Source organism: Macaca mulatta, chromosome 18 (assembly GCF_049350105.2).
Source record: "Macaca mulatta isolate MMU2019108-1 chromosome 18, T2T-MMU8v2.0, whole genome shotgun sequence".
In the NCBI taxonomy this organism is placed as follows: domain Eukaryota; kingdom Metazoa; phylum Chordata; class Mammalia; order Primates; family Cercopithecidae; genus Macaca; species Macaca mulatta.
The window spans coordinates 68618878-68631329 of NC_133423.1; the positions used below are offsets into that span (position 1 = coordinate 68618878).

Below are 12452 nucleotides of genomic sequence, written 5' to 3' on the forward strand. Positions count from 1 at the left end.
TTTAAAAATACAGAGAATGATTAAGGAGATAGTAAAATAAAACACTAAGTTGTACTAACTAGGACGACACCCTCTGTCACTTAGTGAAAAGTGGCATATAGAGATTAATTTAAAGAAAGACAATATTGCTATATCTCAAATGTGTTTAGTAAGTGAAACCAGACTGGTCAGACATTCCCATTTGTATAACAATGCACAGAAATGAATGTTTCGTGCTCACAATAGCAAACTCTCAGCCTGAGCAGGGATGAGTTTGGCTTCCTTAACATCTTTATTGGTTTTTTTAACATAAAGTCAAGGCTTTAAAAAAATGTTTTCTTTCATGTTTTTTTCCTGACATTTTGTTTATGCCATAAAACTACTTCAGGCTTCTTCCTCTTCTTCTTTTCACTAAAAAGGCAGACCAGGCGTGGTGGCTCATGCCTGTAATCCCATCACTTTGGGAGGCCAAGGCAGGCAGATAACCTGAGGTCAGGAGTTCGAGACCAGTCTGACCAACATGAAGAAACCCAATCTCTACTAAAAATACAAAATTAGCCGGGTGTGGTGGTGCATGCTTATAATCCCAGCTACTCAGGAGGCTGAGGCAGGAGAATCGCTTGAACCCGGTGGGCAGAGGTTGCGGTGAGCCAAGATCGCACCATTGCACTCCAGCCTGGGCAACAAGAGCGAAACTCTGTCTCAAAAAAAAAAAAAAAGGCAAATACAATTTCGTTCAGCCTTCTACCAAGACACACAGATTCAACATTGATAAAATTCTGATGTGGTGTCTCATCAACCAAAGTAGGACAGTCTCCACAGAGAAAGTGGGTGCAATTTAAACAATTACCTGAGGTGGCAGATGTGAACGAGAACATATAAGTTACCCATTCACGTGAGTCCTGCCCCCATGTCCCCACAACTCAATATGCATTTCGTATGATGGCTCTGCAGGAGTCAGGAGGGTGGGGCCAGGAAACATCTGATAGAGTGATACAGACAAACAGGCTCTCCTTGAGACAGTGTTTCTTTGTCCTAACCCCAAAGTGCAGTTTTCCCACTGTTGCACAACAAACAGAGCCAACGCTCATCACAGTTTGCGTAGCTGGTTTCACAGATTCTCCTGTTTCACACTCTACAGCGTTTCTGACAAACACATATTTTTTTCTCTTGGTGATGCTGAGATGTTCACTTAGATCACTGCAGTGGGTTGGAGTACGGGTGCTTAAAACTTGGCCTCTTACGCAGCAGGAGAGGAAACATGTGTCCCCGGGCTCCTAAAACACAGCACACACTATATGCATGCAAACAAGTATCTGGAAGCCCATGATATTTTTCCTCCATTTAGGAGGAAAAATCACACACATGGATTATTAAGTTGAAATTGCAAATTATTTGACCTTTTTGATCTACTGAGATGGCAATTTCTATGGTACAACATAACACTTTGGAGATAAGTAAGATTGTAAAATGTACTAATATAAAATTTGTATTCCAAACTTTCAGAAACACTTTTACATAAATACAACTCACCTGGCCCCATTTCTGTCTCGCCTTCCCTACCTGTCCACCATGCCTCAGAGGTTAATGCACAAAAGCCAGCTCTGGACCAAAAAGGGTGGCCTCTTGTTCCGCAGCGGGTACTTACTCAAGCAAAATGGAAAATTGTAGTATCCAACCGCACACTTCTCACAGTTGTCTCCATGGAAATTTGGCTTGCAGTGACAGCGGCCTGAGCCCTGTTCACAGCCATCCGCATGCTCAGGGTCACAGCTGCAGGCTAAGAGAAATCCAGTTTTCAAAGGATCAGTCCTTCACTGCACTTAACAAAGTAAGTATGTTCCAACACTTCCCAGCAAACGTTCCACACTTGATCGTTGGTCTATAGGTATTCTTGAAAGGGCACAGCCTATTTCCCACCTCACACCTGATTGATGGTTCTCACTGCCTGAAGCTCATGAGCTGTCAGAGATCAGCTGTAATGAGCATCCACACAGAAGTTCTCATGGATGTCGTTTATCCCACTGAGCACTGCCCAGCTCACTGAGTCAGAGGCAAGGCCTGCACAGACTACAGTGAGAGGGGCTGAGGGTGGAGTGGGGGTGTATGCCTTAGCACTGTTGGGCACAGCCCTTTCTAGCTATGAACCAACTGTGAATGTCCACAAAGCGGTCATAATACACAGTTATGATACAGACACAAGTGTGGAGTGCCTAGACATGGAGATATAATCTATGGACAGCAGACCAAGACCCATAACCCAAATGTTAATTTGAGTGAAATGGCTTACTGAAGGCAGCTTTTGTAACCAAAAATGATTATCAGGCACGATTATCAGGCTTGCACTGCAGTAAGGTATAGTTGAAGTATAAGAAGTTTGTTGACCTCCCACTTGGGGGCCTCCCTTGACCTGGCAGGTGCATCCTGGACAGGGAAAATACTGTCACAGCTCATCTGAATACAACTCCCATGAAGACCTGGGTGACCTGGCATCCTGGTATCCTTTGCTTAATTTGCTTAGAATTCATGCGTCCTACTGATCCTTTATGCCAAGCCTCTAATACCTCTGTGGACCACTTCAATGATGAAAAAACTAGAAAGGTGATGAAACAGTGAGGCTCCTAATGAGGTACAGTTACATTAGCAACGTCCTCTTTTCCTTTCCCTATGCCTATTCTTTGTAGGCACAAGACAGGCGATGGACATACTTTGCAGCATGATGTGGAAGAAGGAAGAAAAGTGAAAACACATTTTTTAACAACTAAGAATGCCCTAGAGAGAAGTAAATCTGTCTACATATTCCTTGGACTTTAATGCCCTCAAATGTTCATGATATGATTAATCATGGAGTGGGCAAAGGATTGCCTTCAGGACTGGAATTGCTTTCCAGCTGTGACAATCAGGCAACTTAAAAGAACAAAGCATTGAATAGGGTATAGGTTGCACATGTAGGGAAAAGTCTGTAAATCTGACACAAGATTCATAATTCTACAAGAAAAAAACTAGAGGCATTCTTCTGTGTAATAGAATAGTTATGGCACAGTCATGTCAGACAAAAAAAGAACTATATCCCGGATCTAGCGGTTAGTGGTTTTGTCACCTAGCCTAAATTATATATAACTACTCAGATTGTTTGGTTTCTCCGTATCTAAAAACGAGGATAATAATACAATGTCCTATTTGCTGTGATAATTAAACAAGACCTCTGTGAAAGTATTTAGGTAATGCCTCACATATGGCAAGTACTCAACAAATATTAGCTATTTTAAACAATGTGACTATTATTAAATCCTTATGAACTCATTACTATGTTGTCTTATTCTAATTCAGTTGTTGTTGTTGTTGTTTTTGAGACATAGCTTCACTCTGTCTCCCAGGCTGGAGTGCAGTGGCGCGACCTTGGCTCACTGCAACCTCCGCCTCCCGGGTTCAAGCAATTCTCATGCCTCCACCTCCAGAGTAACTAGGATTACGGGTGAGCACCATCATGCCTGGCTAATTTTTTGTATTTAGTAGAGACAGGGTTTTTCACCATGTTGACCAGGCTCGTCTTGACCTCTTGGCCTCAACTGATCCACCTGCCTCAGCCTCCCAAAGTCCTGGGATTACAGGCGTGAGCCACCACCTCTGGCCCAAAAATTGAAATTATTAGAGATCATAGAAACATGTCAAAACAACAGAAAATGGAGAAACTAACATTTATCACAGGGCTAATATGTGACAGGCCCAGTGGTAAGTATTTTCCTACATGCTTTTAATTGCGTTTTATTTAATCTTATGAAATATATTATCATTTCCATTTACATGCAATAAATCCAAAATTCAAAGAGACTATGTAAGTGACTGAGGTCACATAGCGAGCAGAACTAATACTCTGAAGAAAGAAGGCATGAAGGAAGTTATTAACTGATCCAAAGTTAGCCTGATGACTTCATTGAAGCAGTACACACAGGCTAAGATACACCAACTTGAAATGAAACTTACGGATGCAGCCATCAGGGGCATCCACTGGAACCCCATAAGGGCGGTAATAGCCCTTAGAGGGGGCTGTTACCCCCTCTTTGCACACTGTTCACAGTTTACTCCAGCTGTGTTGTGCTAGAAAGAAACAAAAGAAACTTAAAAGGAAGGGTTCTGGGGAAGTTGATTCTCCTTATTTTGTGCTACTCACGCAGAGGAATAATTCTGTCATATATAATTGTAATTTTGAAGTCACTGAAATAAAAAAAAAAAGCATTAATCTTGACCTTGACCAAAATTTACCATAGGACTGGCTTAATCTTGGCTCTGGAATTTTTTTCTTATTGGGAGAGGAAAGGAAACATTCCATCAATGGGCAAGCCCAGGCTTTATCTTTGATCGAAGAATTTGCTTTAATGAAGCACCTGACATGTGAGTGAGAAAACACTGAAGACGACTGTTCTCATAGCCTCATTCAGAAGAACTGACGAATAGATAACGAATCACCTGCAGTTTAACCCAAGGATCATGTGTGCATTTACACCTTCTCCAATTTTGGAAGGAATAACATATACAGATCCTTGTCTCTCTTCATTCTAACTTTACCTGTGCTTTAGTCATAAAACCTTTTCTGAATACTTCTGTTTCATGAATGGAAAATGGAGGCATAAGTCTCATACACGCATTTTAAAGCACAATACTAGGCAGCTCTTTCCAGTTCATGGTTAATCCTTGTAATTGCCACAAATTAAATTACCCAACATGCATCATCAGTTTCCAGGAACTATGGATCTAGCTCATTTCTGCCTCTTTTGCTCTAATTTGGAAATAATTAGGAGGACAATGTTCTTTCATTAATGAAAAGAAAGGCAATAAGAAGTTAACAAGAACAAAAACACACTTTGACCCACACAAAAGTCTGCACAGAAACACAGAGGGGAGAACAAAGACCCATTCTGTATCCTCTCCCGTTTTAGATAATTTTATTAACTATAGACTTTTCTTTATTACCACTTCTTTTCCCATAGGCTAAAATCTGAATTCACTTTACTGCTGAGGTCTAAAACCACATTGGCCACTTCTGTGACTTGAAATTTACATGCATAAACATGGCGGGTAAATCAGAAACAGCTGTGGCCCACCTTCCCATCCAACGTCAGCTAACCCTCACATCTGTTGTTTGCCACTGTTTCTTACCATAGACAGAGGACGTCAGGTTAACTTTGGCTCCCAAATCTTCTATTGTTGGAGTGGGAAATGAAAAAATGTTCTCTGAATTGGGCAGCCCAGGTTTCCCCCTCTACTACAAAGTGGTTAATAAAGTACCTGCTACAAAGAAATTATATTTTTAAGACACAAAGGATAGCAATGAAAGACTGAAAGAGAGCAACAAATTAGAGTACTCTGTAGATAGAATAATGCCTGTAGTTTATCTTGAAATCTCAGTGGTTGTCCAGAACCTGCACACCCTGAGGGCAAGACACACCACGTTATCCATGGACACCATGGTCCTGGTTGGACCAAAGCCAGGTCGAAACCCAAGGACAGCGGTGATGATCCAAGGACATCCATTCCTCTATCCATCCACTAATTCATCTTATCTCTTATGCATTTCAAAACAAACTGCAGCTATCAGTCACTTTCCCCTAAATACTTCACCATGCATTTAACTAGCTGGAATTCAATATTTGTTTACAGGTTTTTTCTTCTGTTTTAAAGGACAGTTTTTTAGGACATATTGGAGGTGTGGGAGAGGTGATCTTGTTGGGAGCAGTGGGAACTTGAAGTTGCATTTGCCTGACACTTAAGAGCAAACCCCAACTACCCAAACTAAAGAGGGTGCTAATGGAATCTGTACAGGTAGCAAGCCCGACTCCTCCCCACCTTACTTAGTCCATTTGGCACTACTGAGGGAGGCTTTCTATGGAATGCTCACCTACAACCAGGCCCTGCTCTGATCAGCTTTAGGTCTGAATTCCTTCAAGAAGAACTTTTCCAAGTTGCTTTTCCACCTTCAAGCAAATCCTCCATCCCTCTGCCTTTTTGTCTTTCTCTCAATTCCTTCACCACTCTGTTGCTGGCTTCCATTTCTGTGAACCTCAAGCACGCAGAGACTCTGGGGTGGCCCATTCACCAGTCATCCTCTCTCTGGAGGAGTTTCCTTACTTAGGCCTATAAGGCCCGACATGATCTGGCCTTTATACCCTCCGGATTCATCGACCCCCTACTTACTCCCCTCCAGCTACACTGGGCTCCTTGGGAAGGGAAGGGAAGGGAGGAGAAGGGAGAGGAAGGGGAAAAGAAAAGAAAAATTGAAGTCTGGAAATAGTGAAACCAACATATCAAGGACACAACTAGGGAGTGAGTTTAAGACTTAGATCAGCCCAGGTGCAGTGGCTCACACCTGCAATCCCAGCACTTTGGGAGGCCAAAGTGGGTGGATCATGAGATCAGGAGTTCAAGACCAGCCTGACCAACACGGTGAAACCCCGTCTCTACTAAAAATATAAAAATTAGCTGGGCATGGTGGCACGCAACTGTAATTCCAGCTACTTAGGAGGCTGAGGCAGGAGAATTGCTTGAACCTGGGAGGAGGAGGTTGCAGGGAGCCGAGATCACACCACTGCACTCCAGCCAGGGTAACAGAGTGAGACTCCATCTCAAAAAAAAAAAGACTTAGATCAGAAGCCACATCTCTATGGAAGAGGTGAAGGACTTTGTTTTAGTTCATGGAGATAAAGTATCTTCATGCATCATCTCAAACAACAGGGATAATCTTCAATCTTAGTTAAGAGCATCAATATTTAACCAAAGGGAAAGAAATCAAGAAGGAGTCAACCCAAAAATTTTGTGCTCCTGGCCTTCTTCTTTCATTACTCTTTTCTCTTAACATTTTATCTTGAAAAATTCCCAACTTTACAGTGAACACCTTTACACTCCCCCACCCAGAATTTACCATTAATATTTTACCACATTTGTTTTATCACATAATTATCCATCCATCCATTCCTCTATCCATCCACTAATTGATCTTATCTCTTATGCATTTCAAAACAAATTGCAGCTATCAGTCACTTTCCCCTAAATACTTCACCATGCATTTAACTAGCTGGAATTCAATATTTGTTTACAGTTTTTTTCTTCTGTTTTAAAATTTATAAGTGCAAAAAACTTGTAAGTGCAAAACTATTAATTGCACATCCATGGAGTCAAGACAAATGCATACATCTGTGAAACCCAATTCCTTATCTAGATATAGAGCAACATCGTTACCCCAAAGTTCCCCTTTCCCCTTCACAGTCCATCCCCATCATCAACTCTTCAGAGTCAACCACAGTTCTGATTTTCTCCACTATGGACTACTTTTACCTGTTTCAGAATTTCATTTAAACGACCCTGATACTTGTGTGTGTGTGTGTTTTTAGTCGTCATTCACTCAGCATAATGTTTTTAAGATTCTTGCATGTCGCTGTGTCCATCAGTAGTTTCTTCCTCTCTGTTGCTCCACAGAATCCCATTCTATAGTTATGCCTGAGTTTCTTCATCCATTCTACTATCATTGGTCACCTGGGCTATTTCTAGTTGGGGGTATTTGCATAAAGCTGCTATAAACTTTTTGAAAACAAACATTTCCATTTCTTATGAATAAATGCCTATGAGTGGAAATTGTGAGTCATACGGTAGGTGTATGTTTAGTTTTATTTTTTTTTAATGGCCATTTTCCCAAAGCAGTTGTACCATTCTGCATTGCTATCAACAATGCATGAATAGGTATGGTTATTCCACATCCTCACCAAAATTTGATGTTGTCAGCCTTTTTAATAATAGTCATCCTATAAAGCTGAGGAAAAAATAGCAATCCTGGGGAGTATGTAGTTGTATGTCATTGTAATTTTAATTTGCATTTCTCTGATGACTAATAATGTTAAGCTCTTTGAAATACATTTACTGGCCATTTATGTATCTATTTTTGTCAAGTAACTATTCAAATCTTTTGAATTTTTTTGAGTTTTGTTTTTTTTTTTAATAACTGAGCTGTGGAAGTTCTTTATATATCCCGGATACCAACCATTTGTCAGGTTTATGTTTTGTGAGTATTTTCTGTCTGTGACTTGCCTATTCATTTTCTTAATAGCACGTTTTGTTTTGAACAGAAGTTCTTAATTTTGATAAAATATAAATTGTCAATTTTTCATGGTTATTGCTTTTTGTGATGTAAGAAAACTTGGCATATCCTCAAATCACAAAAATGTAGTTCTATATCAATTTAATTTTTGAGTATGACTTGAGGTAGGGGTTGGGTTTTTTTTGTTTTTGTTTTTAAGTATCCAGTTATCTGAGAACCATATGTTGAGCAATCCTCCCATTGGATTGCTTTGGTGTTTTTAATCAAAAAACAAATGTCAGGCCAGGTGCTGTGGCTCATGCTCGTAATCCTAACACTTTTAGAAGCCAAGGCAAGAGGATTGCTTGAGGGCAGGAGTTCAAGACTAGCCTGGGCAACATAGCAAGATCCCATTTCTAAAACACAAAAAACTTTTGTTTAAATTAGGCATGATAGTGCATGCCTGTAGTCCTAGCTAATTGGGAGGCTGAGGCAGAAGGACTGATTGAGCCCAGGAGTCTGAGGCTGCAATGAACTATGATCACATCACTGCACTCCAGCTTGGGTGACAGAGTAAGACCCTGTCTCTGAAAAAAAAAAGAAAGAAATAAAAAATCAAGTATCTTTAAAAGTGTGGGTCTGTTTCTGTGCTCCCCACTCTGCTATATTGGTCTTTTTCTATCCTTATGTCAGTATCACAGTACAGCGTTTTCATTACTGTAGCTTTATAGTCAGTACTGAAGTAAGATAATATAAGCCCCCCAGCTTTATTCTACTTTTTTAAGACACCTTTGGACAGTCTAGGACATTTACACATCCACATAGATTTTGGAATCCACTTGGCAACTTCTATCCGAAAGCCTGCATTAAATCAACTTGGGAAGATCAACTTGGGAAGAATCAACATGTTAACAATATTGAGTCTTCCAATCCATAAACCTTTATACCTTTCTGTTTATTTAGGTCTTTCTAGATTTCTCTCAGCAATTATTTTAGTTTTAGTGTGGAAGTCTTGCATGCCTTTTGTTAAATGTATTCCTAAGTATTTCATGTAATTTGACAATATTTTAAATTACATTTTTACATTTTCCTATTGTTTGCTGATAGCATATAAAATACAATTAATTTCTATATTATCCTTGTAACTTGCAATCTTACTAAATTCACTTATTAGTTCTGGTATTTGTTTTGTATATTCCTTAGGATTTTCTAAATAAAACATCGTATCATCTGAAAACATAGTTTTACTTCTTCCTTTCCAATCTAAATGTCTCTTATTTTTTTTTTCTTGCCTTATTGCAATGGTTAGGATCTCCAGGGCATTGTTTAACACAAATGGTGATTGCCTTGTCCCAGTATTTTAAAGAAAAAAGTTCAATATTTTACCACTAATAGGCTGTTAGTTGTCATAGGGTTTTCATAAATGCCCTTTATCAGATTACAGAAATTCAGTTCTATTTCTAGCTTGCTAAGAGTTTTTATTATAAAATAGGTATCAATTTTGTTTAATGGTATTACACAATTGTTCTCCTTTATTCTATTAATATGATAAATTACAGAGATTGATTTTTGAATGTTCAATCAACCTGTTTTCCTGGGATAAATCTTACTCTTCATAATGTATTATATTTGTTATATGTTGCTGGATTTGTTTTTCATATTTTTGAATCTATGATCTTCGTGACAGATATTGATCAGCTATTTTCTTTCACGTGGTGTTTGCCAAGTTTTGGTATTAAGGTTATGCTGGCCTCATCAAACAAGTTGACAAGTGTTCTCCCCTCTGTTTTCTGAAAGAACTTGTATAAGATTAATGTTGTTTCATCCTTAAATGTTTAGAATTCACCAGTAAAACCGTCTGGGCCTGGAATTTTCTTTGTCAGAAAATTTTCATAATGAATTTAATTTCTTTCACAGATAACATCTATTTGGATGTTCCACTTCATCTTGTATCAGTTTTAGTAAGTTATAGTTTTCAAGAATGTGTCCATTTAATCTAAGTTGTCAATTCTGTTGGCATAAAATTGTTCATAGTATTATTTTATTTTCCTTTTAATGTCTATAGCCTGTAGCCACTGTAGTAACATACCACTTTTATATATGAGATTGCTAATTTGTAATCTTTCTTTTTTCTTGATGACAATAACTGGGAGTTTATTAATTGTGGTGACCTTTTCAAAAGCCAGCTTTTGGCTTTATTGTTTTTCTCTATTGTTTACCTCTTTTCTCTTTTGTTGAATTCTTTTCTCTTTGTTAAATTTTGTTGAATGTATTGCTTTCTTCCTGCTACTTACTTTGGGCTTACTTTGGTCTTCTTTTACCAGCTTCTTAAGGTAGAACCTTCAGATATTGATTTTAGACTTTTTTCCCTAAGACAAGCTTAAAGCTGTGAATTTCCCTTTAAGTACTGCTTAGCTGCATCCAACAAATTTTGATGTGTAATGTTTTCATTATTTTCTAATTTCCCTTCTAACTTCTTTGACGATGGTTTATTTAGAAGTGTGTTGTTTCAAATATTAGCATTTTTCCAGTGATCTTATTCCTGTTGATTTCTAATTTAATTCCACTTTGGCCAGAGAACATAGTATAATTATATGACTTCAATCATTTTCAATGTAATGAGATCTGCATTGTGGCTACACTTGTATAATAGCCTATCTTGGTGAATGTGCCATAGGCACATAAAATGAATATACAGTCTTCAGTTGTCAGGTGTACTGTTCTATAAGTGTCAATTAAGGTAAAGTATATGATAGTGTTGTTCAGATCATATATCTTTGCTGATTTTTTGTCTAGTTTTATAAATTGCCAATAGGATGATGGTATTTAAATCCCCAACTATGATCATAGAATTGTCTACTTTTCCCTCTAATTCTGTCAAATTTTGCTTCACATATTTTAATTTTTTATTATTAGATGCAAACACACTTATGATTACTGTCTCCCTGATGAATTTACTCTTAGCATTATGAAATGTCTTTATTTATTTGTGTTAATGCTCTTTGTCTTAAAGTCTACTTTACCTGATATTAATATTTTTACTCTATCCTTCTAATGTTTATTGTTTACATAGTATATTTTTTCCCATTCATTTACTTTCAACTTGTCTTTATATTTAAAGGTAAGTACTTGTAAACAACATAGTTGAGTCTTGCTTTTTTATTCATTCTTATTGCTTCTGCCTTTGAATTGGAGTGTTTAGTCCATTAACATTTCGTGTATTTTTGATATAGCTGGATTTAGGTCTACCACTATTTGTATCTATTTTCTGCTTGCCCCTTCCTTTTGTGTCTGGTGTGTGTGTATGTGGTTTTGTGTGTGTGTGCTTGCACACGTGTGTGCATTTCATCCCCTATTCCTCCATTCATCTATTTTTTGGATTATTTGAATGTTTATAAAATTACCTTTAAATATATCTATTGGCCTTTTAGCTGTACTTCTTTGCATTATTTTGTCAGCAGTTGTTTAGGGACTACAACGTATATCCTTCATGGCTCACAGTCGAATTAGAGTTAATACTGTATTATTATTTATGCTATTGCTACATATGTATTATATTTACATGCATTTTATAAATACCATGAGACGTCATAAATTTTGTTGTAAGCAGCCCTACATACTCTAATTTTTCCAGTTATATTGAAGTATTATTTACAAAATACTCTTTTATTTTCCTTTTCCATTATTTATTCTCTCCTCTAAAACATTTACAAATGGGATTGAGCAAAGGAAAATAATTACAGATCATTGTATTACCATAAAAGGGCAGATATTTGGAAACAAAGAGGGGTTGGGAAGGTAGGTAGTTTCCTAAAATTCTTTTTTCAAAAAAAAATTCAACTCTAATTTTAGATTCGGGGGTACATGTGCAGATTTGTTAGCTGGATATATTGCATGAGGCTCAGCTTTGGTATATGATTGATCCTGCCACCCAAGTACTGAGCATAGTACCCAATAGTTAGTTTTTCGACCCTGTCCCCCTTCTTCCCTCTCCTCTCTAGTAGACCCCAGTGTCTATTGTTGCCACCTTTATGTCCATGAGTACCCAGTGTGTGGCATTTGGTTTTCTGGTTTTGCATTAATATGCTTAGGATAATGACCTCCAGCTGCATCTATGATTTCATTCTTTTTTACGTCTGTGTAATATTCCATCATGTATATGTACCACATTTTTTTTATCCAATCCACCACTGATAGGCACCAAGGTTGATTCCATGTCTTTGTTATTGTAAATAATGCTCCAATGAACATATGAGTGCATGTGACCTTTTGGTGTAATAATTTATTTCCTTTGGATATATGCCAAGTAATAGGATTACTGAGTTGAATAGTAGTTTTATTTTAAAGTCTTTGAGAAATCTCCAAACTGCTTTCCATAGTGGCTAAAATAATTTACATTCCCAACAAC

General features: G+C 37.9%; 1 protein-coding gene and 1 pseudogene across 2 annotated transcripts in view; both read right to left on the reverse strand.

The window, feature by feature from the left end:
- LAMA3 (laminin subunit alpha 3) overlaps nt 1-4014 on the reverse strand; it is a 183254-nt gene extending 179240 nt beyond the window's left edge. The window contains exons 1-2 of the mRNA XM_015121683.3: nt 3964-4014; nt 1628-1759 (exon numbers count right to left, since the gene is read on the reverse strand). The gene's annotated coding sequence lies outside the window, so the exon portion shown is untranslated. The remainder of the gene's footprint in view (nt 1-1627; nt 1760-3963) is intronic.
- LOC144336427 (laminin subunit alpha-3-like) overlaps nt 3755-12452 on the reverse strand; it is a 90272-nt pseudogene continuing 81574 nt past the window's right edge. The window contains exon 9 of the transcript XR_013408227.1: nt 3755-4077. The product of XR_013408227.1 is annotated as a laminin subunit alpha-3-like (transcript). The remainder of the gene's footprint in view (nt 4078-12452) is intronic.